This window comes from Heterocephalus glaber, unplaced genomic scaffold, assembly GCF_053883595.1.
Source record: "Heterocephalus glaber isolate CG9 unplaced genomic scaffold, H.glaber_assembly_v1.0 deba00001613, whole genome shotgun sequence".
Taxonomy (NCBI): domain Eukaryota; kingdom Metazoa; phylum Chordata; class Mammalia; order Rodentia; family Bathyergidae; genus Heterocephalus; species Heterocephalus glaber.
Window position 1 is genome coordinate 1,016,087 of NW_028258384.1, and position 26,320 is coordinate 1,042,406.

Here is a 26,320-nt window from a genome sequence, read left to right on the forward strand (position 1 = left end):
TTGGCTTCTCAGGAATCTAATTCCAAACAGTGCAATAGAGGAATGCTTAATGAGGAAAGGCTGCTAACATTCAGTAAGAGAGCACTAGCATTTTTGCTTACCCACCAACCAGTCCCTATTTTCCAGCTTGGCAGATGGTATAGCGCTATCAGCCTGCATTTCTGTTGAGTCTTACTGGAGCCAGAAGGAGCAATGTGGATCTTGTTAAACAGTTGCAGTTGGGCATTTTGAGCTCCCTGATGGCTCCTTTAGAAATTGGCTCAGACACTTGATGTTGTTTCACACACCTCACAATTCCCTCAGGAGTAGAACAACTTCCTAATAGATTCTATTTAAAAGTATTTAAGGTGAGCGTGATGGCACATGCTTGCAACCCCAACACTCTGGGAAGCTGAAGCAGGGGAGGGGAAGTGCATGGCCTTTGCTTTCCTTGATATCTGATCTGTATTTAGGTAAAATCCCCAGATTTCTAAGACTCTCTGAGTTCCTCTTGTATGTTATAGGCACCCAGATATAAACATCTTTGGGGTAAATTTTTGAGTAAAGCCCAGCTGTTGTGTACAACTTCTTTTCCTGCTTCCCTTATATCAGCATGTACCAGGCAAAAAGACACTTGTTCTGGACATAAAAAAAAAAAATTACCTTAAATGTAAATGGAACAAGTGTTCAAGTGAAAAGACATATACTGACAGAATAGATTAAAAGTATGGCCTGATCATAAGATGACTTCAGCATGCCCTGCCGAAGTCCTGAATCGCACAGAACATGCCGAATCAGCCCACTGCAGACAGGCAGGCCTGTGCACGCCCTACCGAGGTCCTGAGTCATGCGGAAGACACCGAATCACCCCGCTGCAGACAGGCAGCCACCTGGTTCCACACTACAAAGACTCAGAGGACACCAGACCACCAGACCAAGGTACTGAGTCCCACATTCCCGGCCCAGAGGTAGGGGCTTCTGAGCCATTGTGCCACTGCTCCTGGTCCAGAGGAAGGGGCTTCACGGTCACCATCCCTCCCACTGCTTCTAGCCCAGAGGAAAGGGCTTTTGGGCCACCTTCTGTCCCGCTGCTCCTGGCCCAGAGGAAAGGGTTTGCAGGCCACCATCCCTCTCACTGTTCCCGGCCCAGAGGGAGGGGATTCTGAGCCACCATCCCACTGCTCCTGGTCCACAGGAAGGGGCTTCCTGGCCAACATCCCTCCCTCTGCTCTCAGCCCACGGGAAAGGGCTTTTGGGTCATCATCCCTACCGTTGCTGGTGGCCCCCGGCCCACCTCACCCAGCACAGAGGAGGTAATCTGTCCAGGTGCTAACAGGCCCCCACCCCAGTTGAAATGAGAAAACACATAAATAAGTCTCAAAACCAGACTTCCAGATCACCTACAGCAACCACAAAGGGAAATGAGATGGAACACTCTGATACTCAACCACCTGGACCCACTGAACTGGCAACAAAAGGGGATCTGGAAAAAATGAAATCAGAAATAATTTCTCAAATAACAGGAGAAACTGTGCCCCTAGTGCAAGACATGATTAATAAATCTAGAGAGGAGCTCAGGAACATGATGGAATCCCAACATAAGAAACAAATGGAATCCATAAAACAGATGCAAATAGATTTCCAGGACATGAAAAACTCCATTGAAAGTCTACACAGCAGAATGAGCCAATGTGAGGACAGAATTTCAGACACAGAAGATAAGATTGCAATTAGTGACCAGGAAAAGAAAAATTGCTTCAAAATTATAAGGGAACATGAGAAATCAATCCAGTAGCTGCTAGATGATGCAAAGAAGAATAACATATGAATGATTAGGGTCAATGAAGAAACAGGTGAGAGTGGAGATGGCATAAAAAATCTCTTCACCGAAATAATGGCAGAAAACTTCCCAAGGAGGGGAAAAGAGCTTGACATACAGACAAGTGAGGCATATAGGACTCCAAATAGCCTTGATCAAAAAAAATCTACACATAGGCATATAATTGTTAAGATTCCAGAAACACAACAGAAGAACAAAGTTCTCCAAGCAGTCAGAGAAAAGAAACAAATCACATACAAAGGAAAGCCCATCAGAATCACAGCAGACTTCTCCACACAAACCATCAAGGCAAGAAGAGCTTGGAGTGACATATTCCAAGCCCTAAAAGAAAACAGCCTCCAACCCAGATTGATGTACCCTGCAAAACTATCTTTCAAAATGGATGGAGAAATAAGATACTTTCATGACAAAGAGCACCTTAGGAACTTCATGAATAACAAATCAGCACTCCAAAGAATTTTACACAATATCCTAGGAACAGACATTGAGGATCACAACCCCAGGAAGCAAAGCAGAATGAACCCATCTGGCATGACAAGAAATTAAATGGAAAGGGGGAGAACCCAACAAAAAGAAAAAGTCATGGCAATGACAAGTCAATACGTTTCAGTTATAACCATCAACATTAATGGTATCAATTCACCAATCAAAAGAAATAGACTGGCAGAATGGGTCAAGAAGCAAAATCCAACAATATGCTGCATACAAGAAACACACTTCATTCAAAAGGAAACTCATAGACTGAAAGTTAAAGGGTGGAAAACAATACTCCATGTGACAAGAACCCCAAAAAAGCAGGAGTAGCTATCCTCTTGGCAGATCAAGTAGATTTCAAACCAACACTGATTAAGAGAGATGAAGAAGGACACTACATCCTTGTAAAGGGAAGAATCCAAGAGGAAGAGATGACAATCATAAATATCTATGCACCAAACACTAGTGCACCCAACTATATAAAACAAATACTAACAGACATGAAAAGCCATATATGCACTAATACAGTTGTAGTGGGGGACCTCAACACCCCACTGTCACAAATAGATAGATTAACTAGACTAAAAATAAGTAATGAAACACTAGAACTCAATCGAACTCTTGAACAAATGAACCTAACAGATGTTTACAGAGTCTTCCACCCCACAAAATCAGAATACACATTCTTCTCAGCTGCACATGGGTCAGTCTCAAAAATAGACCACATACTCACACATAGAACATGTTGAAGTAAGTGCAAAGGAACTGAAGTTATCCCCTGTATACTATCAGACCATAGTGCCATGAAATTGGAGATCCATAGCAAAAGAAACTCAAAACATTTCATAAACACGTGGAAATTGAATAACACACTTCTGAATAACCAATGGGTCACAGAGGAAATTAAAGAAGAAATCAGACAGTTCCTTCAATTAAATGACAATGACAATACAACATATCGAAATATATGGCACACAATGAAAGCAGTCTTACGAGGGAAATTCACAGCAGTGAATATGCATATTAGGAAAACAGAACGAGCCCAATTATACAACCTGATGCTGAACCCCAAGCTTCTAGAAAAAGAAGAGCAGGACAACCCCAAAGCTCATACAAGGGAGGAAATTATAAAGATCAGAGGAGAAATCAATGCAATGGAGACTAAGAGAATGATACAAAAAATCAATGAAGCCAAGAGTTGGTTCTTTGAAAGAATCAACAAAATTGACAAACCTTTAGCCAACCTTGTCAGAAAAAGGAAAGAAAAGGCCCAAATCCATGCAATTAGGAATGAAAAGGGTAAAATTAAAACAGACCCACCAGAAACCCAGAGGATCATCAATACCTACTTCCAGAACCTATACGCCAATAAGATGGACAACACAGAGGAAATGGACAGATTCCTAGATACATATGAATTACCAAAGTTGAATGAAGAAGACCTAAAACTTCTGAACAACCAATATCAACCAATGAAATTGAAAATGTAATTAAAAACTTATCAACTAAGAAAAGCCTGGGCCCTGATGGCTTCACTGCTGAATTCTACAAGACATTTAGAGAGGAACTGCTGCCACTACTGTTTAAACTCTTCAATGAAATTGAAAGGGAAGCAATACTCCCAAATTCATTCCTGGAAGCAAGCATCACCTTGATCCCCAAAGCAGAGAAAGACCCAACCGAAAAAGAGAACTATAGGCCAATCTCACTAATGAACATAGATGCAAAAATCCTTAATAAGATACTGGCAAACAGAATGGAGAAGATCATCAAGAAGATCATACACCCTGATCAAGTGGGATTCATCCCAGGGATGCAGGGATGGTTCAATATACGAAAATCAATCAATGTAATACACTATATCAATAGAGCCAAGGACAAAAACCATATGATTATCTCCATAGATGCAGAAAAAGCATTTGACAAAATCCAACATGCATTTATGATAAAAACCCTACAAAAAATTGGAATAGATGGTCTCTACCTTAAACTGATAGAAGCCTATGAAAAAGCAACAGCCAATATCATACTAAATGGTCAAAAACTGAAATCCTTCACACGAAAATCAGGAACAAAACAAGGATGCCCACTATCACCACTCTTGTTCATTATAGTTGTGGAAACATTAGCCATGGAAATTAGACAAGAGAAAGAAATAAAAGGAATAAAGATAGGAAATGAAGAAGTCAAATTGTCATTATTTGCAGATGGCATGATACTCTATATAGAAGACCCCAAGAACTCCACCAAAAGTCTTCTAGACTTAATAACCACATTCAGTCAAGTGGCTGGTTACAAGGTCAACACACAAAAATCAATAGCTTTCCTCTACATGAATGACAGACTCACTGAGAGAGAAATAGGGCAAATAATTCCTTTCACAATAGCATCCAAAAAACTGAAATACCTAGGAATCGTCCTAATGAAATGTGGAGAGCGAAAGGTTGAAATAACCTTCAGAGACCTCTGAGTCTCTTGAGAACATAATGAATCCTGGATATGCAGCTGGCACAAAAACAAGGATGGTTACTTGTAACGAAAGTGGTTAAATAGAAAGAGTTCGAATGTCTGTAATGCAAGGGAATGTTATTCCCGGAGTTGTAAAGATACATTTGACCTTTTCCCTGGAAAATAATTAGTCGCCGAATTATGTACAGAGGAGGAGTTGGGGGTTGTGGAAAAGGTATATAAAGGGCAATAAAGTGGGAAGAGGGGTCTCTCCTCTGCCTCTCTCTCCTTTTTCTTTTCCTCAGAGGTTTTGTTTTTCTTTCATCCTCTCCCCTCCTCTCAGGTACTGTTCGACTAGTGACGGCTGGCACCATCACAAGTGGCGCCCGAACAGGGACCTGAGCACGGAGGACAAGGTGAAGGACGCCGCCGGATTGTGAGCTCGGATAAGTAAGTAGGGGGCGGTGATATAAGGTATAAGGACTACTAGTAGTCGGATGCTGTTTGCTCAGATATTAAAAAGGATGCTTCGGTCCCGTGGAGCTAAGGTAGGGCAACAGCAGTTAGGTCATTTTTTAGAATTTGTGGAGAGTCTGCCCATGGTTTCCCGAGGAGGGATCAATTAATTTGGAACTTTGGCTAAAAGTCGGAAAACAATTACAAGATTATTATGATCAGGAAGGGCCTTCCAAATTCCCTGTTGATGTGTTTAGCCTTTGGGGTCTTATCAAGGAGAGCTTAGATCCTCGTCAAGGGACTTTAGTGGGTAACTCACAAACAGACGCGGTTGCCTCTAGCCCGGAGGACATTCCAAATATAGATAAAGAAATTGAGTGCCCTTCTTCAGCCCCCCCTCTTGTAGAAGGTTTAGATGAACCCCTCGACCCCTCTGGTGCCGCAGATTTAGAGGAGGAGGCAACTAAATATAACTATGAGGAATGGCCTCCCTTCTCTCTAATAGCTCTTACTGAAAACATGAAAATACAAGATAAAAAAGATAAATCTGAAAATACCCATCCCTCAAATCCCTTAGATATGTTATGGTTTAATTGGAAATGGAAACAAAAGGAGCAAGCGTTGTTGAAAAAACGGTCACTTCAGCCCAGCATCCTGGCAGGGCTCGACCCTTTTCCTGAGGTTGCCCGCCCCATCCTCAGCTAGATTCCCCTCCTGTTCCACAACTCTCATCCCCAGCGCCCCGCCCTCTCTCGGCCCTGCAGGCTACTTTACAGGCGGCCGCCGAGAGAGAGAGGGGAGGATCTGGCTGGGTTCCAAATAGTCTGTCCTGTTTGAGTTCGCTACTTCCTTATCAAGGACTTGGAGTTCTTTTTATATTTACAGGTATAAAAGCGCTTTCATTCCTTCTGATTTTAATTTCAAGAGAGCTCTGTTAATTGACTATTCCAAAGTTTTTGACCAGTCATACAATTATAAATCTAATAATCATAAAAAGGATATTACGATTCAATTTGGCTAAATATATTTGAGTGCACTCTTAATTTTATGAATTGTCTTATATGTTTGTCTGTTGTCTGTTGTTTGTCTGTTTGTACAGTTGAGCTCAATTTTTTTTTCTCTTTTCCTTTTCACCTTTTGAAAAAAATTTTTTTTTAAAAAGATATTCACCTATTGTTAAATTGGCTTACAGATAAATGTTATTAAATTAAAGGCATGCCTTCCTTCCCAGGTTGCTAATTGATCAAAGTGCCACTGAGATTTATTTTATAAAAGTAATGTGTATTGTCACCTACATGCAATAATCAAATTGCAATAAGCAGTTGTAAAATAAGAAGATATATATATATTCTTATTCTTTGTTTGTCAAAATAGATAGAGACTGTGGGTACTCCCTTTGGTAAATAAAGAAGTGGCCACCCAGAAAATAATTATTCTGGTCTTAATTCACTAAAGGGACCCCCTAGTAATTTTTATAATCTTATGGGAGACACACCACAAAAAATATTGTCTCAATATGTTGTTATAAATTGATTACATTGGTTATCATTGAAGTTTAAATTCTAAATATGTTATAAATTGATTACATTGGTTATTGTTGAAGTTTAAATTCTAAATATGTTATAAATTGATTACATTGGTTATCATTGATGTTTAAGCACTAAATATGTTATTGTAAAATGTTTACATTGGTTAAATTCTAAATATGTTATTGTAATATGTCCACATTGGTCATCTTCAAAAGCTTAGTTTCTGTGTCATAAAAAAGAGAGTGTTATTAGAAAGATGGTTTTGGTACCAAACTACAGTGAAAAACATAAGGTTTTATGTAACTGTGATATTTATTACTGCTCCTTTTCTGGTGTTCAAAATGTATTCATGCCCTCTAATTGTGTGGGTCTTCCAACATATTGTTTATGGTAATAACCTTTTGATTCGGGTATTTGCCCTTCTCTTATGCTCCAGCCACCTATAAAAATAGGCACACTTGTATGCTGATACATAAAACTGGTATACCCTATAATCCCCAGGGACAGGGGATTATTGAAAGAGCTCATAATGCCCTTAAACATCAACTTCAAAAAATAAAAAAGGGGGAGTTATACCCCTTGTCTCCTCAGATACCCTTTTCATTTTGAATTTTCCAATGTATGAATAAGACACCCACCAATAACAGGATCATACCATGGGCCAGATGTAGAGTGGACCGGCCGGCCATCTATAACTTCACAGATCAACAAAAAGTGCTACAGGATTGGAATGCCCAATTGGACAATTGTCAAGGTGGGGCGAACACAGAACAGCAGTTGACTATGGGACTTTGGCGAGTGCCCTCCAGCCCTTTTCAGCCCATGATATGGAAACTTATGGTTGCTATGGGAGGAATAAAAAGGATTGGTGTGGGACCAGATTCAGGGTTGGAGGGAAACATTACAGCTTGTGTGCCCCGGCCCTATTTACTATTATTGGAAGGTTTTAAGATTGAATATGAAAATGGAACTCGTCAATTTGATGTAGTATGTGATAATTGTATATTGTCAAATTGTGTGAAATTTGGGTATCAAAATGTTTTAATAATTCATCAGCCCTCTTTTGTAATGTTGCCAGTTAACCTTTCAGAACCATGGTATGCAGAAAAAGGACTTCAAATATTGGAGAGTCTAAATGGTTTGTTAAAAAGAGAAAAAAGGGTGGCCGGCATGATTGTAGCAGGAATTGTTACTTTTATAGCATTTCTGACTAGCTTATCTACAGCTGCAGTTGCTTTATCTCAGTCTGTACAAACCACAACTTTTGTAGATAATCTTTCAATGAATGTGTCTCAAGCCTTAGAGTTACAGGAAGACATTGATGTAAAAATGGAAAAAAAGTTAAATGCTCTTTTTGACATGGTAATATATTTGGGACGCTCCCTTGAAGCTCTCAAACATAGAAACCGTTTACAGTACCATGCAGAATATCATTGGATTTGTGTCACTTCACTAGCTTATAATGTGACAGATTATAACTGGCAAGTGATCCAGGACCATCTAAAAGGGGCATGGTCGCATGGCAATAAAACCTCCGACCTAGTAAAGCTCCATCAGCAAATATTGAGTATTCAACAAACAAGAAAAACAAGCCTGTCACCTGCACAGTTGGCACAGTCCCTTTATGACTACTTGAAAACCTTGGTGCCTTCCTCACTTTTTGCTAAACAAATAGTGATAGGCCTTGGGCTGTTGGCAGGTGGATTGTTACTTATGTTTCTTCTTTTCATTATATTTGGCCAGTGTGTTTGATCCATGTTCTCAATGATGGCTGTCCAGTTGCATTATCAAAAATTGATCACTCCTAAGCAAGAGGCCGGTTAGTCAATGACGGGTTTGAGACCAGGAGAATCTCTTACCAACCTAAGACAGGGAAGTTTCTCTTCCCAATGATGGGTAAGGTAAGATTCTGTCCTAGGATCTCACCTAAGACAGGCACGGTCATCTAATAAATAAAAAAGGGGGAATTGTGGAGAGCGAAAGGTTGAAATAACCTTCAGAGACCTCTGAGTCTCTTGAGAACATAATGAATCCTGGATATGCAGCTGGCACAAAAACAAGGATGGTTACTTGTAACAAGAGTGGTTAAATAGAAAGAGTTCGAATGTCTAATGCAAGGGAATGTTATTCCTGGAGTTGTAAAGATACATTTGACCTTTTCCCTGGAAAATAATTAGTCGCCGAATTATGTACAGAGGAGGGGTTGGGGGTTGTGGAAAAGGTATATAAAGGGCAATAAAGTGGGAAGAGGGGTCTGTCCTCTGCCTCTCTCTCCTTTTTGTTTTCCTCAGAGGTTTTGTTTTTCTTTCATCCTCTCCCCTCCTCTCAGGTACTGTTCGACTAGCGACGGCTGGCACCGTCACAATGAAAGAAATCAAAGACATCTTCTCTGAAAACTATGGCACTCTGAAAAGAGAGATTGAACATGATATCAGAAAATGGACAGACATCCCCTGCTCCTGGGTAGGAAGGATTCATATAGTGAAAATGGCCATACTTCCAAAACTGCTATATAGATTTAATGCAATTCCAATTGAGATCCCAGCAGCATACTTCATAGACCTCGAGAAAACAATCCAAAAATTCATTTGGAACAAGAAGAGACCCAGAATAGCAAAAGCAATTCTAGGTAACAGAGACATGGCAGGGGGTATCACAATCCCCAACCTGCAACTCTACTACAAAGCTACTGTGATAAAAACAGCATGGTACTGGCAAAGAAACAGACTTGAGGACCAGTGGAACAGATTAGAAGATGCAGAAACAATGCCAGACACACTCAGCCATCTCATCTTTGAAAAAGGAGCCAAACACCCTCACTGGAGGAAAGATAGCCTCTTTAATAAATGGTGCTGGAAAAATTGGGCTTCAACTTGCCAAACATTAAAACTAGACCTGTATCTCTCACCATGCACTAAACTAAAATCAAAATGGATTAAAGATCTAAATATGAAAATAGAAAGTCTGAGCCAGTTGGAACAGAGGTTAGGTAGAACCCTTGAAGACATCAGTGTAGGAAAAGATTTTATGAACAAAGCCTCAGTTGCCCATGAACTAGCACGAACAATCAACAAGTGGGATCTCTTCTTATTAAAAAGCTTCTGCACAGCAAGAGAAACCACCAGCAGTGTGAAGAGACAACCCACAATGTGGGAAAAAATCTTCACCTGTTCTTCCTCAGACAAAGGTCTACTATCTCGAATCTATAAAGAACTTAAAAAGATCAGACCTCCCAAATTTAAAGACCCAATCCAAAAATGGGCATCTGAAATGAACAGACATTTCTCAGACAAAGAAGTAGAAATAGCAAATAAATACATGAAAAAATGTTCAACATCACTGGTCATTCGAGAGATGCAAATGAAAACAATGCTGAGATTCCACTTCACTCCAGAAAGAATGGCTGCTATCATGAAATCAACCAATAACAAATGCTGGCAGGGCTGTGGGGAAAGAGGAACCCTGCTCCACTGCTGGTGGGAGTGTAGACTGGTGCAAGCACTGTGGAAATCAGTATGGAGATACCTCAAAGAATTAGGACTGGAAGTCCCATTTGGCCCCGCTATTCCACTGCTGGGGATCTTCCCCAAAGAATTAAAAGAATCATACCACAGTGCTATATGTGCACCCATGTTCACAGCAGCACAGTTTGTAATAGCTAAAACTTGGAAACAGCCCAAATGCCCATCAACTGGAGACTGGATAAAGAAAATGTGGTTTTTTTATAAAATGGAGTACTACTCAGCCATAAAAAATGAGAAATTAGAGACATTTATAGCTAAGTGGATGCACATTGAGGCAATACTCTTAAGTGAAATAAATGGGACACACATGTGTAAATATGTAATAGTTTCTCTGGTGTGAGAAACTGAAAGTGTAAATAAGGACTAAATGTATAATAGGTAATGTGAAGTAGGAAGAAAAGGGGCAAAGGGGAAGGAAGTGGGAGGGCTAGGGGAAAGGATAGAAGGGAATGGGATTAATATGAGAAAATGGAAAAATAGGAACAAAATCTTTGTAAATAGGGAGGACTGGAGGGGTTGAAGGGAGGGCTGGGCAAGGGTGAAAAATAAGAACCAAGAGAGACTATGTAAAGTTGCAAATTTCCAATGATGAATGTCATTATATTGTATACCTAAAATGTACCAATGATTAGAATGATAATGTAAAATAGGAAGAAAAGGTCCAAAGGGTTAGGGGTAGTGGGAGGGGCAAGGGAAAGGAAAGAAGGGAAAGGAAAAATGATGAGAAATGGAAAAATTGGAAATAAAGTCTTTGTAAATAGGGAAGGGTGGAGGGTGTGAAGGGAGGGCTAGGAATGGGGAAAAAATAAGAACCAAGATGCCTTATGTAAAGGTACAATTCCCAATGAGAAATGTAATTGTGTTGTATACCTATAATGTACCAATAAAAGAATTTAATACAAAAAAAAAATAAGATGACTTCAAAAGACACACATTATATTCAAAGCCACAAGTAAGTTGAAACACAAGGATGGAAAAAGTTATGCCATGGGAGAAATAATCAAAATAGAGCTATACTAATAGCAAACAAAATAAAGTTTAAAAACAAAAATTGCTATTAAATATGAGGAATTTTTTTTTAAGGCTTTTTTTTTTTTGGTACCAGGGCTCGAACTCGGGTCCCTGCGCTTGTGAGGCAGGCACCGGAACCACTGAGCTAAATCCCCAGCCCAGGTATATTTTACAATAATAAAAATTTTGATACATCAATAGCATAGAGCAAGTATAAATGTATATACACCTAATTAAAAGTCTCAAAATAAATGAAGCAAAAACTGAGAAAATTGAAGAAATAGATAATATAGCAATAGTAGTGAAAACTTCAATACCATATTTTCTTTTCTTTTCTTTTTTTTTTTTTTTTGGTACTGGGGATCAACTTGGGACCTTGCGCTTGCAAGGCAGGTGGCAGAACTACTGAGCTAAATCCCCGCTCCTCAATACCATATTTTCAATAATTGATAGAAACAAGTACATAAGCAATCAAGGAGGAAATAGAAGACTTGAGAAGCCTTATAAACTGCTTAGATGTAATAGACATCTATGGAAAACTGTACTCAATAACAGAATATACTCTTTTTTTTTGAGGCAGGGTCTCTCTATACAGGCTGGCCTTGAACATAGCTCAGCCTGGCCTCTAACTTGTGGCAATCCTCCTGCCTTGGCCTCCTGAGTGCTGGGATTACAGGTATATGCCATCCGGCTCTGCCCCAGAATATACATTGTTTTCAAGTACACACAGAATACTGTATAAGATACGTTAGGCTAAAAATCAAATCTCAATAAATTTAAAAAGATGGAAATATAAAAATATGTATTGGAATTAAAATAGAAAAGAGAGTAAAGCCAGGCATGGCAGCACACGCCTATAATCACAGCAGTCTAGAGGCTCAGGCAGGACGATTGCAAGTTCCAGGGCAATCTGGGATATATAGTTGAGCGTCACCCTGGACTACATAGTGAGACTGTTCTAAATGGTAATAATAAAGAATTAAAGTAGAAAGTGAAAGCTGAAGGAAATTTGGGAAATTCACAAACATATAGAAGCTGGAAAATATAATCATAATTAACCAATGGGTTAAAATATCACAAGAGAAATAAGAGTATTGTGAGATGAATGAAAACAGACATGTCATATCCAATGCTTATAAAGTGTGGTTAAATCAATGTTATATGGAAATTTACAGCAGTAAATGGATATATATTTTTAAATGCATATTTTTTAAAAAGAAGTTTTCCTGGGCACAGTGGCACATGGCTATAATCCCAGCACTCAGGAGGATTACAAGTTTGAGGCCAGTCTGCCCCACCCCCCAGGCACACAAAGGATTTCAAATCAGTAACCTTCCACCTTAGGAAATTAGAAAAAGAATACCAAACTAAATAATAAATAAATACCAAAGACTATAGTAGAAATTAATGAAATAATTAAAAAATAAGAGAGAAAATAAATGAAAAGTTGGCTACTGAAATGATTAACAAAACTAACAATCCTCTGGACAGACTGAGCAAGATAAAGAGGAACTCAAATTATTAAAATCAGGAATGAGAGATGGGACATTACTACTGGCTCTATAGAAGTAAAAAGAATCTAAGAAAATACTGTGAATGATTGTATGCAAACATATTAGATAACCTCGTTGAAATGGAAAAATTGTTAGAACAACATAAATGGCTGTCTCACAAAGAAATAGAAAATCTGAATTTATCTTTAACAAGTGAAGAGATAGAATTACTCATCAAAGAAAGCTCATAATGAAAATCCCAGTCCCAGATAGTTTCACAGGTCAATTCTACTAAATGTTTAAAGAAGAATTAACAATCTTTCACCAACTTCAAAAAATGGAAGAGAATGGAACAATTTCCAATTATTCTATGAGACCAGAATTACTTTGACACTAAAACCAGATAAAAACGTCATGAGAAATGAAAACTAAGGGTCAATATTTCTTGTAAATATAGACACACACACACACACACACACACACACACACATACTCCTCCAATAAAATACTACCAAACCAAGTCTAGTGACACATAAAAAGGATTACACATCATGACCATGTAGGGATGCCAGATTAATTCAACATATGAAAATCAATCACCCTATGAATAAAATTAAGCACAAAATCCATCTGATCATTTCAAGAGATGCAGAAAAAAACGTTTGTGAATATCCAAGCCTTTTTTTTTTTTTTTGGTACTGGGGATCGAACTTGGATCCTTGCACTTGCAGGGCAGGTGCCGGAACCACTGAGCTAAATCCCCAGCCCATCCAAACCTTTTTATGAAAAAAAATATCAACAAACTAGGAATAGAAGAAAATTTAAACTTTGCCTTTGAATAAAGAGGAATGTCATTTTGGGTTTTGTTGTTGTTGTTGTTGTTGTTTTTGAGAAATGTCATTTCTAGTAGCCTGAATAAAGGTCATGTCAAAGATGTTCACGTCCTGGCTGGGGATTTAGATCAGTGGTTCTGCCACCTGCCTCTGAAGTGCAAGGACTCGAGTTCAATCCCTGATGCCAAAAAAAAAAAAAAAGATGTTCATGTCCTAATCCCCAGAACCTGTAAGCATGTTACCTTATATGGTAGAAGGGACTTTGAAGATGAGATTAAATTAGGATATTCAGATGGGGAGATTATGCTGGATGAATTGGGTAGGCCTAAACTATTCACAAGGATTTTTATAAGAGCCAGGCAGGGGATAGGAGTTAAACAAAAGATGAGAAGCTGGGCTGAGGATTTAGCTCAGTGGTTCCGCCGCCTGCCTCACAAGTGCAAGGACCCGAGTTCAATCCCAAGTACCAAAAAAAAAAAAAAAAAGAAAAGAAAAGACGAGAAGCTAGATGCAGAGGTAAAGGGTTAGAGAAGACACTACACAGGTGAATTTGAAGGTAGAGGAGAGGTAATGAACCGAGGCATGTCTTCAGTCTCTAGAAGTAAAATGCAAGGAAATGTGTTCTCCTCTACAGCTCAGAAAGAACATAGGCCTTCTGAAACTGAGTGAAACTTATATTATTATACTTCTGAATTCAGAAGTATAAGGGAATAAATGTCTGTTATTTTAAGTCACTAAGCTTGCAGTAATTTGTTATAGTGGCATAGGAATCCAATACAACACCTAAGAAAATCCTTTCTTCTTAAGACTGGGAAAAAGACAAAGATGTTTACTTTGATCACTTCTGTTCAGTCTTGTACTAGAGGTTCTGTCAGGATAATTAGACAGGAAAAAGGAAAAAAAAAGTTTCTGAGTTGTTAAGGAATAAGTAAAACTATATCTACTTTTATACAATATTGTAAATACAAAATCTCAAGAAATTACTAGAACTTTACTAATGTCTAATACAAACAAATGTACAATAAGCAGTTGTATTTTTACAGACTTGTAATGAACAATCTGAAAATGAAACTAAAGAAACGATAGCATTTAAAATATCAAAAATAAAATACAAAAATAAAAGAAATTTTACAATATAATTGCAAAATGTGCACATAGAAAACTTTAAAACAAATTTAAGAAGACCTAGGTATATGGGAAGGCATTCATACTAAGTTCATGAATTGGAAGATGTAATATTATTAAGATGCTAATAGTCTCCAAATTTGTCTACAGATTCAACACAATCCCTATCAAAATCTCAGCTTGATTACTACAGAAATCAACAAGCTGATCCTAAAATTTATACACAAATGTGGCCAGGGATTTAGCTCAGTGGTTCTGCCTCCTGCCATGCAAGCGCATGATCCCGATTTCAATCCCCAGTACCAAAACAAAAAAGAAAATTTATACACAAATTCAAGAGGCTAGAATAGCTTACAAATCCAGAGTAATGTTAGAACACTCACGCTAGTTAATTTCAAAATTTATTTCAGAGGTCTAGTTATCAAGACTGGTATTGGTTGCTGGGTGTGGTGGTGTATGTCTGTAATTCCAGCACTCTGGAGGCTGAGGGAGAAGGATCTTGTGAGTTTGAGGCCAGCCTGGGCTAGACAGTGAGTTCAAGGCCAGCCTGAACTACATAGTGAAATCCTGTCTCAAAAAACAAAATAAAACACAAATAAGTAAAATGAAAAGAAAGACTGGTATTGGTATAAAGTTAGAGATTAAGGGAAGAGAATTATGAACCCATAAATAAACCCTGACATTTATTATTGGTTAACAAAGAAAGCACAGTTTTTAAAACACATGTTTCTGGAAAACTGGATATACACATGCAAAAAAAAATTGGATCCCTACTTTCCACCATATAAAAATTTTACTCAAAATGGACCAAAGATTCAAATGCAAATGCTAAAATTATGAAACTCTTGGAAGAAAACTTGACTGTAAACTTTCACATTCTTAGGTTAGATGATGTTTTTCAGATATGACATTTAAAATACAAGGAACAAGTTGGTATAGTGGCATACACCTCTAGATCCAGCTAGCTTGGAAACTGAGACAAGTGGACCTCTTGAATCTATGAGTTCAAGACCAGCCTGGGCAACATAGCAAGGCCTCATCGTAAGAAACCAAAAGCAAAAACAAAACAATAAGGAACTAAAGGAAAAATAGATGAATTATACTTAAGGTGAAAAGCTATCATGCTTTGAAGACACATCAAAAAATTGAAATAACCCATGAAATGGAAGAAAATGTTTGCAAAACATTTATCTGGTAATGTATCTGTATTTAGAACATATATAAGTCTTTGACAATTCAGTAAGTGATCAATAACCTGATTGACAAATAGGGCAAATATTTGAATAGATATTCCTCCAAAGAAGTTAATACAATGGAACAAGAAGCACATAAAAAGACTTCTACATCATTAGCCATCAGAAAAAGGAACATCAAAAGCACAATAAAATATTACTTCACACTCACTAGGCTGACTATAATTAAAATGACAAGTTTGGCAAGTATGTGGAAAAATTGGAACACTTAAATATCGCCCTTGGAAACGTAAAATGGTATAGCACTTGGAAATCAGTCTAACAGTTCCTCAAATGGTTAAAAGTAAAGTTACTATATTATCCAGCAGTTCCTTTTCTAGGCATATATCCAAGAGAATTGAAAACATATATGGACACAAAAAGTCATATATGAATATTCATAGTAACATTATTCAACCCAAATATATATCAATTGATGAATGGTTAAAGAATGGAGTAAAATTTAGTCATAAAAAGAATGAAGTGTTGTCACACTGTATAACATGCTTGGAACTTGAAAATATTGGGTTAAATGAAAGAAGTCAGCTGCAAAAGGCCATCTATTGTATGATTTCATTTATATGAAATGTTCAGAAGAGATAAACCCATGGTGACAAAAAAGTAATTTAGTTTTTGCCAGAGACTGCTCAGAGGAAGAGGTACTGAGATTGATAATGAATAGGGGGTTTCTTTTTGAGATTATAAAAATGTTCTAAAATTAGACAGTGATGAGGGTTACAGAAATCTTTGAGTATATCAATATATACTGACTTATACTTTTTGAAAGAGTGAACTGTGTGGGCCAGTGATTTAGCTCAGTGGTGCTGCCAATTGCCTTGCAAGCACAAGGTCCTGAGTTTGATCCCTGGTAACAAAAAAAAAAAAAAAAAAGAATGAACTATGGTATGTGGATTATATATTAATTTAAAAAACTATTTCAGGGCAGGTTAGCTTTATGCATAGTGTAAAAGGTGTAATTTTTGCCCCTATCATGAGAAATCCTATGTTCTAAAGTATTGCCCTTATTGGTCCACATTACATTCATAGACTTCTTTTATGTTATTTTTTTTCTATTCTTGACATTACTTAGTACAATGCTTGGTAAAATGTATGGCTTTATAAAATATTTTAGGTATTGAAATGTATGTATTTAATCCTTTTCCTCTCTTTGAGTCTCCTAATAAAAATAATGATCCAACCTTCCAGTTCCATTTTTCTTCACTAGTCTGTATATTACTTGAGGTTAAGGTTCCTGGTAGATTCATTCTCATATTCTCTGTTCACCCAATACTCACTTCTATTTCCACATTGTACCTAGCATAGTGCCTGGAATAAAGATACTGCTTAAAATACTTTTAGAACTCTTCCTAGTCCAACTCTAACTCCAACTTGAATGTAATCTCCTTGAAGACCCAAACTAGGTTGCATTCATTTTTGTATTTCCCACCATGCTCTTGGGTGTAGTCCTATTCTTTACATGTAAGTTGTTAATGAATCAATTTGTTATAGTTGTTTGTCTACTTGTCACATCAAATGTTTTTTCTAACTCATGTTTTAAGACTCTGTTTTACTCTAACTCTGCCCATATCTATCATGTTGACTATAATTTATAGGTCTGTTATCCATTTCTTAGATTGTGATTGCATAGAACATAGAAGCTATTGTCCCAGTGCTGTTGACACTGCAATTTTATATGAAAGTTAGAAAACTGTGAATATATGCCTGCTAAATGTGGCTGGATCATGGTAAAATTCCAGTTGTTCATTTGGCTATTTGGATTTTGTATCCTTGTAGGAAACTGTTTTCTTACTTCTGAAACAATTATGAAAAAAGAAAAGTGGGTTCCAACCTAGAACGGAACAGGTACTACTTGGACCAACAGTTTAGGAAGCCATAAGGATTTGTTTTGAGCAAATATTGTAATCTGGCATCCAAATCCTGGTGTTTCCTGGAGACATTTTTCTTGGGTTGGAATAGAGGCAAGTAGACTAGTGTAAACATGAGTGTGTGATAGCAGGGTTTGAAATTTTCCTCTTGGCTGCAGCTTTTCTGCCCTCCATATCTCTGGGTCCAGAGCCTTTCAATATGAAACATCACCAAACAAAACCAGTATGTCAGGTTTTCCTTTTTAAAATTTGACTTGCAGCTTTACAAGCCCTATTACTCTACTGATCTTTCCTGCTTATTATTCACTCATACCTATTTCTTTAAAATCCAAGTGGTCATTTTTTTTTTCCAGATAGAAAAAGTTTTGAGAGTTACCAGAGCAAAACCACAACAGGTTTCACTCATTTTCATCCACCTTTCTATTTACCATTAAATCACTAAAGAGAGATGTTGTATGCTTAGTTCAAAATACACATTGAGTGATACAACCAAGAGATATTTCTCTTTTTTTTTTTTTTTTTTTTTTTTTTGGTACTGGGGATTGAACTCAGGTCACTACAGTTGCAAGACAGGTGGTAGAACCACTGAACTAAATCCCCGGCCCTAAGAGATATTCCTCTTGATGGGAAAAGATATTGAATCCATACATTCCCTGCAATGCTCAGAATTAATCTCCCTTTCATCCTAGTTTTTTTTTTTTTTGTCTGATTCCCTTCTCTTGTAGGATGAGGCTTTTCAGTCCAGCAGTTCTATTTGTAATTAACTTGTAGTATCTTCCCTACACATTTCCAATATGTGCACAAGTATGCTTAAACCCTGGGAGATGGAAGTCTAAGCTAAACTAAATCCTCTCACTCACTGATACATTACTTACAACTTAATACATATTGATTCCACGTGTTGTTTTACACCTGAATGGCCATACATCAGTGCCCAGAAGTTTATACAATTCTCTACCATTATCTTCTATATGAATGTGACAATATCAAAATAAACAGAAATAATGATGTGAATGAATAGAATAAGAGGTGTTAGTTGCTGGATTCTTATAGAAAGCCAGAGACAGCATTACAATGTCGAGTCAAAATATAGCCTTAGAAAATTATTAGAACTCTAAATTTTCTTTTCCTTGCCTTTGCAGCACATTCCCCATGAACCTTCCTAACCACTCACACATAATGCTTCTCAAACAAGTTTCAGCCTTTTTTTTTTTTCTAATACTTTGGGGACCAAGATCCAGCTAGTGTATTTTTCCTCATGGATAAAGGCATAAAAAATAAGTTTTGGTAAAATTAGAGGTCTCCTAGAGCAGTCAAGACTTGAATTGAGTCTAAAAGAAGGAGGAAGGACTTTTAGGCTGGATTATGGCTTCCCAGCTTCTTTGTGAAGATACTTTCTGTTACAGAATTAAATAAAGAAGTAGCTTGTTTTGAATAGTTTCACCGTTGATTGACACAGTGTATGACCTAGGCCAGAATGCTTCTCACTATTTTCTTTCACTTAGTTGGTGAACTAGACCTGAACTTTAACCTTGTACTTACTAGAATGGAAAGAATTAGGTTGTAGTCTGTTAAACACTTAGTAGATTTTAAAAGTTTCGGGAAATTGGGTTACTTCTTTGGTCCCTAGTTTTCTTATCTATACAATAGTAAAAATAGCCCGGTGTGCTGGTGCCACTTGTAATCTAAGCATTCTGAGAGGCTGAGGCAGGAAGATAGAAAATTCCATCCCAGCGGGGGCAATTTAGCGAAACCCTGTCTCAAAAATATTGGAAAAAAGGATCGAGGATGTAGCTTGGTGCAAAGGCCCTGGATTCAACTCCCAGTACCAGGGGTGGGGCTGAGATGGGGATCAGTCTTCAGCTTACCTTATAATATTGCCATAATTTAGTGAGATAACAGAAGTGAACGACAGCATTGTCTATTTATTATGAAATGCTATCCACGTCTGAAGTAAAATTGAGGGAAGCGAGAGATCTGGAGATGGGAAAAATTACGGGTCAGGGAAAAGGTAAAAGAAATTTGAGATGAAAAGAGAAATGCAGGGAAAGAGGGAGGAAGCACGAGAGCATATTAAAGAAAATAAGGCTGTGAAAGGAAGTGCAACAGGTCAGAAGAACTGGGGAGAGGCCTTAAGGCGGGTGTGTCTCGTTTCCCGCGGACCATTTAGGCAGTGCACTGTGGTTAGGCACGGTGCCTATTTGGCTGTGACCCTCGCTCCCGGCTTTCCTCTGCCTCTTCTCTAGGGCGAGTGTAAGAACTAAGATGGCGGCGTTTGTATAATTCTGTGCTTACCGGAGTTGGAAAGGCAGCTAAAGGATAACTCCACTAACGAAAGTTCAAGAAACTCGCCGGTCATATGTTGTGGTGAGTGCTGAGCTCACCTGGGCTAGAGAAGTGGCCATTAACGCAGCTACACACTTCGGGGTCGCGTGGCTTGCGTGGGAAGGGGGACTGGTTTGTTTTTCTTTCTCCCCTCTTCAAAATATCTGAGAATAATTCTGCCTCTCATCACCTTATTTCTACTGATGAGGCTAGGAGGTTTCAGAAGCTAGCACTTGGGAGGGATTCTGACTGGGTATCTCTCTCTTTTCCTTGCCTAAGTGGGTTTTTATTGATATCAAAATGAAACACTCTACCTCCCAAAGCGCACTCTGAAACAGCCTAACCCTCTTGCTCTTCCTCTTTATTTCTTTGGCTCTCCTTTTAGCCCCCAAAATTCGTAGTTTTAATAAAACTAACATGTTTGGAACATATTCATAGGCTTTAGGTTAAACACATTTTGTGTACCCTTTATATGTACCCAAATGAGGACTTGGGGTAAATAATACTTAGTATTTGTTCTTGAAGCATCTCAACTTATTTGTGTTTGTGTGTACAGGTAGTCTTTGGGGGACTCGCCACATTTTGTGGATGTCAGGTTGATTCCTCACTAAGAAACGATCTAGATTTCTCTTGTTCAAATCTCTTGGTGAGAGTAAAATTATGTTGAGTATAACATGTTTATGGGGAAAACAGTTAAGAATGATATCTGTTGTTGAATGCTTATGTGGTTAAAAGCAGTTTCATTTAAGAAGTGCCCATATCTCACATTGCTAGAGAGTGAATTGCTGCAACATTTTGGAAAAGTAAGCTGGCAGTATGCAGATATCAATTCACCAAATGCTGGGACTCAGTAGTGTTTTATGTTTCTTTTGTTTTCCTTTTGGTAACCCAAGGCCTTCGCCTTCAGCTACATCCCAGTGCTTTTTTTTTTTTTCTTTTGAGACAGGGTCTCGCTAAGTTGCCGAGGTTGAGCTCCAACTTTTGATTCTCCTTCCTCAGCCTCCCAAGAGTTCATCTGGTTCATTTTCAGAACTGTGTTTGACTGTTCTTACCTTAGTATTCAGAGACGCAAATTGTTTTTTGGTTTTTTTTAGTTCTTTTATTGGTACATTTTAGGTATACAATTCGTTTACATTTATCATTGGGTGTTTGTACCTGTACATGATATATCTTGGTTCTTATTTTTTTTCCCCCGTTACCTGTGCACCCTTCACCCCCTCTGCCCTTCCCTATTTACATAGATTTCATTTCCTTTTTTTCTCTTTTCTCATAGTTTTTCCTTTCCCTCTTTTCCTTTCCCCTTCCCCTCCCTTCACTCCTTCATCTTTGGACCTTTTTTCCTATTGCAAATTATCAATTATTCATTTTAATCATTTTAACCCTTCTTTACACTATCAGTTTCTCACACTAGTGAAACTATTTGGTATTTACACAGGTGTGTCCTATTTATTTCACTTAAGAGTATGGCCTCGATATGCATCCATTTAGCTATAAATGACTCTAGTTTTTCATTCTTTATGGCTGAGTAGTACTCCATTTTATTAAAAAAAACCCCACATTTTCTTTATCCAGTTTCCAGTTGAGGGGCACTTGGATTGCTTCCAAGCTTTAGCTATTACAAACTGTGCAGCTATGAACATGGGTGCACATATATCACTGGTATGATTTTTTAAATTCTTTTGGGAAGATACCCAACAGGGGAATAGCTGAGTCAAATGGGACCTCTAGTCCTAGTTCTTTGAGGTATCACCATACTGACTTCCACAGTGGTTGCACCAGTCTGCACTCCCACCAGCAATGAAGAAGGGTTCCTTTCTCCCCACAACCCTGCCAGCATTTGTTATTTGTTGATTTCTTGATAGCAGCCATTCTTCCTGGGGTGAGGTGGAATCTCAGTGTTGCTTTCATCTGCATCAGAGACGCAAATTGTTAAGAGAATGTTATAGAGAAAAGCCTGATAAGGTAGACTTAGATTTTTTTTTATTAAAAACTTATTTGTGGGATGTGAAAGATTAATAAGGAGTTACGTTAATTTGTGTTTTATAAAGATTTAAGAGGCTAATAACTTGTAGTCTAGAACTGTCCTTCAAAATTTACTTGGAAATACTAAACATACTATCCCATTGACTCCCATTGTAGAATAAAGAAGTATAATATTTTATATTCCAGCCAGCAGTGAATGAATCCCTATTGCTCCACACTCTTCACCCGCATTTGGTGTTATCCGAGTTTTGGATTTTCTGTTCTAAGGGGTGTGTAGTGAGTGGTATTGTCACCAGTCTGGGTCTGAGAGGTCCATGAGGTTGGAATAAGAAACCTATCCCACCCCTTTAAAATAGATTTGCAGGTTTCCTGAGTCCTGTTGCGGAAAAAGAACTTTTAGGATGCAAAAAAGAATTTTTAGCTCAGTAAGAGGCAAGAGAAAGGTTTATTGGGATGGACTGAAGAGTGGAGTCGGGGAAGGAGCTCAGAGAAAGGAGAGGCCTTAAGAGCCAGAGTTGAGTACTTTTAAGTGGATGTACTTAAGATGGGTGATCTAGGATGTGTATTTTAACTATTAGGTTACAAAGCAATAAAACATCTACAAGTGTTTGAAGTTGAGATATACCACCCACCAGTATTGCTGCTTCCTGAGGATAGAGGAAGCACAATTTATAGGTGAAAAGGACAGGTTAAGAGCCTGGATTTACAGGCTTATTGTAAGTTGTAATTTTGTGTTTTTTTGGAGTAAGTTTCCTGGAAGGGAAAAAATCTTGAGTAACTTTTGTGTCTTGAAGCTATAGCTTTTCTTTTTCTTTTCTTTTCTTTTTTCCTTAAGGGAGGAAAGGTTTGTTTAGCTCACAGTTTGTAGAGGTGTCAGTCCATAATTGTCTGGCCCCAAGGCAGGGTGGTTTGGAAAACAGGGCTTGCAGAGGAGAAATAGTTCCTGGCACACACATAATAGCAAAAGCAACAAGGGAACTTTAACAGAGACTTTCTGCCCCTTTTATCCAGACTACTGGGGATTAGGGCAGTGCCAAAAGCTGTAGCTTTTCTTAAAAGTACTATTTTGAAATCTCAATTTCTTTGTCTCCTTTTCACCTAGTTTTTATTTTTTTTCCTACCTCAGTATCGTGTTTTAATTTGCAGTTCTCTAATGATATGATGTTGAAGATATTTTCAGATGCTTATTTTTCATCTGTATGTATTCTTTGCTGACATTTCTGTTGAGATCTTTTGCTCATTTTTAAATACAGTTTGTTTACTTACTGAGTTTTAAGCATTTTGGGGGTATTTAGATACAGGCCTTTATCAAGTGTCTGAAACTATTTTTCTACTTACTGAGTTTTAAGCATTTTTGGGGTATTTACATACCGGCCTTTATCAAGTGTCTGAAACTTTTTTTCTACTCAGCGGCTTGTCTTTTCATTCTTTTGGCCGTGTCTTGGAGAGCAGACATTTTTTATTTTAATGAAATTGGGCTTGTATTTCTTTTGTGAATCATGTTTTTGGTGTTGTGTCTAGAAAGTTATTGTCATACCCAAGAGCTTCTAGATTTTTTTCTGATGTTATCTTCTCAGATTTCTGTTTATAGTTTTGTGTCTACGTTTTAGGTTTATGATCATTTTGAACTAATATTTGTGAAGGTGTAAAGTCTTTTTTTTTAATTTGTATATGAATATCTAGTTATTCTCGCACTGTTTGCTGTTCTGTTGTATCGCCTTTTCTCCTTTCTCAAAAATTATATTATTATGGCTCTATTTCTGGGCACTCTGTTCTGTTCCATTGATTCATTTGTCTGTTTTCCAATAGCACATTGTGTGTATTACTGTAAAATATTGTCAGCCCTCTGACTTTATTCTTCCTCTTCATTATTATATTGAGTATTCTGAGTCTTTTGCCTCTCTTTATAAACTTCACAATTTGTTGATATCAACGGATTTGTTGTGATTTTGATTAGAATTGCATTAAATCTATAGATTAATTTAGGAAGAAGTGACATCTTGACTGTATTGAGTTTTCACACCCATAAACATGGAATGTCTTTCCATTTATGTTTTTTCTTTTATCAGAGTTTTGTAGTTTTTCTCATATAGATTTTGTATACTTTGTTAGGTTTATACCTAAGCATTTCATTTTTTTTTCTTTTTTTAATTTGGGACCGGGGATCGAACTCGGTCGGGTCCTTGCACTTGCGAGGCAGGTGGTGGAACCACTGTGCTAAATCCCGGGCCCAGCATTTCATTTTTGAGGACGCTAATGTATATGCTGTTTTAGTTTTAAATTTCAAATTCCACTTGCTCATTGCTAGTACATATGGAAATAATTTACTTTATCAATCTTCTTTTTTTTTTTTTGGTACCTGGTATCGAACTCACTATCTTGCACTTTCGAGGCAGGCTCAGTGCCACTGAGCTAAATCCCTGGCCCTTTGTCTATCAATCTTATATCCTACAATCTTGCTTGCAGTTGCATATTAGTTGCAGAATGTTTTTTGTTATTGTTTTTGCCAGTTCTATAAGAATTTTTACATAGATGATCATATTATCTGTAAACAAAGATAATTTGAATTCTTCCCAGTGTATATACCTTTTAATCATTTTTTTCTCTTGTTTTATTAGCTAGGATGTACAGTACAATATTGAAAAGCAGTAGTGAAAGGGAACATCCTTAACTCATTTCTGAGCTTAATGGGAAGGCTTTTAGTTTCTTACCATTTTAATGATGCTAGTTTCAAGGTTTTTGTAGATGTTCTTTATCAAGTTAAGGAAGTTCTTTTCTATTTCTAGCTTACTGAGAGGCATTTACTGTGAATGAGTGTTGAGTATTACCAAATGCATCTTCAAGTGTTGGTCTACCTTGCATACCAGCATATCTCACTTACTGATCTTTTGAAAGAACCAGTTTCTATTTTCATTGATTTTTCTGTATTGATTTCCTGCTTTTAGTTTCATTGACCCCCTTTTAAATTCTTTCTTTGAATTTAATTTGTTCTTTTTAAAATAGTTTCCTAGTTGGAACCTTAGATTATTGTTTTAGATTTTTTTGTAATGTTTAGTGCTATAGATTCCCTTTAAGCACTGCTTTCAGTGAATCCTACACATTTTTGTAAGTTGTATTTTTTTTAGTTTAAATACATTTTCAATTCTTTTGAGCTTTCAACTTTGAATTGTGTTATTTAGAAGTGTCTTCTAAGTATTGGGATATCCAAGTATTTGGGAATTTTCCATCTTTCTTTAACTGATTTCTAGTTTAATTTCATTGTAGTCTGAGAGCATTCATAGTATGACTTCTATCCTTTAAAAAAATTAAGGTGTATTTTATGGCTTAGTAGGTAGTGTATCTTAGTGAATGTGATGTACAAGAAATACAGCTTCCAACCTGCTGGATGTCAGATGTGCTGATTTGTGTCCCCTGAAATCAAAGAATGAATTTCAAAGGACAAAGCAATTTAAGAGTAGGAAAGGTTTATTGAGAGATAGCATCTGAGAGACAGGAGGGGTCCCAGAAGTGGGTTGCCACAGAGGCCCTTTGTCAGTGGTAATTTATACAGCAAAGTCACAATGTGAGTACAATGTTGGTCAAACTATAATCATTCTATAGGATTGCAAGTATAGCTGCTTAGCTAATATTGATCCAGTAGGGAAGCGGGTTGTGTATCAAGGGTACATGGAAAGAAAAAAGGCATTTTTGGAAGGGATAGGTCTGGAAGCTCTGGTCATCCATCTGGACAGCTGATGCCTAGCTGAACTTCCTGGATCAGGTGGTACTGATTATACTGTAATTCCAAGTTACTGTTTATCCTTTAGGGGTGCATGTAGCCCTGGCCATTGCATCTTTATCTTGAGGCCTGGCCTTCTTCAGATGCACCTCCAACCACAATTTTGATGTCTTATTTTTTTTCTGCTGACTTCCCTGACACCCCAGTTCCTCTCTGACTGTATGTTAATTTCTGTCTAACTTAGCTGCATATAATAAATATTTTATGTGAGCTTGCGAAGGAAGTGTATTCTGCTGTTGTTGGATAAAGTAGTCTAGAGATGTTCACTGTATCCAGCTGATGGATGGGGCTTTTGAGTTCAACGTGTTTGCTGATTTTCTGTCTGCTGAGTCCATTTCTGAGTGGTGTTGAGGTTTTCCAATTATAATAGGTTTTTCGTCCTTATAGTATCAAAATCAAGTTTT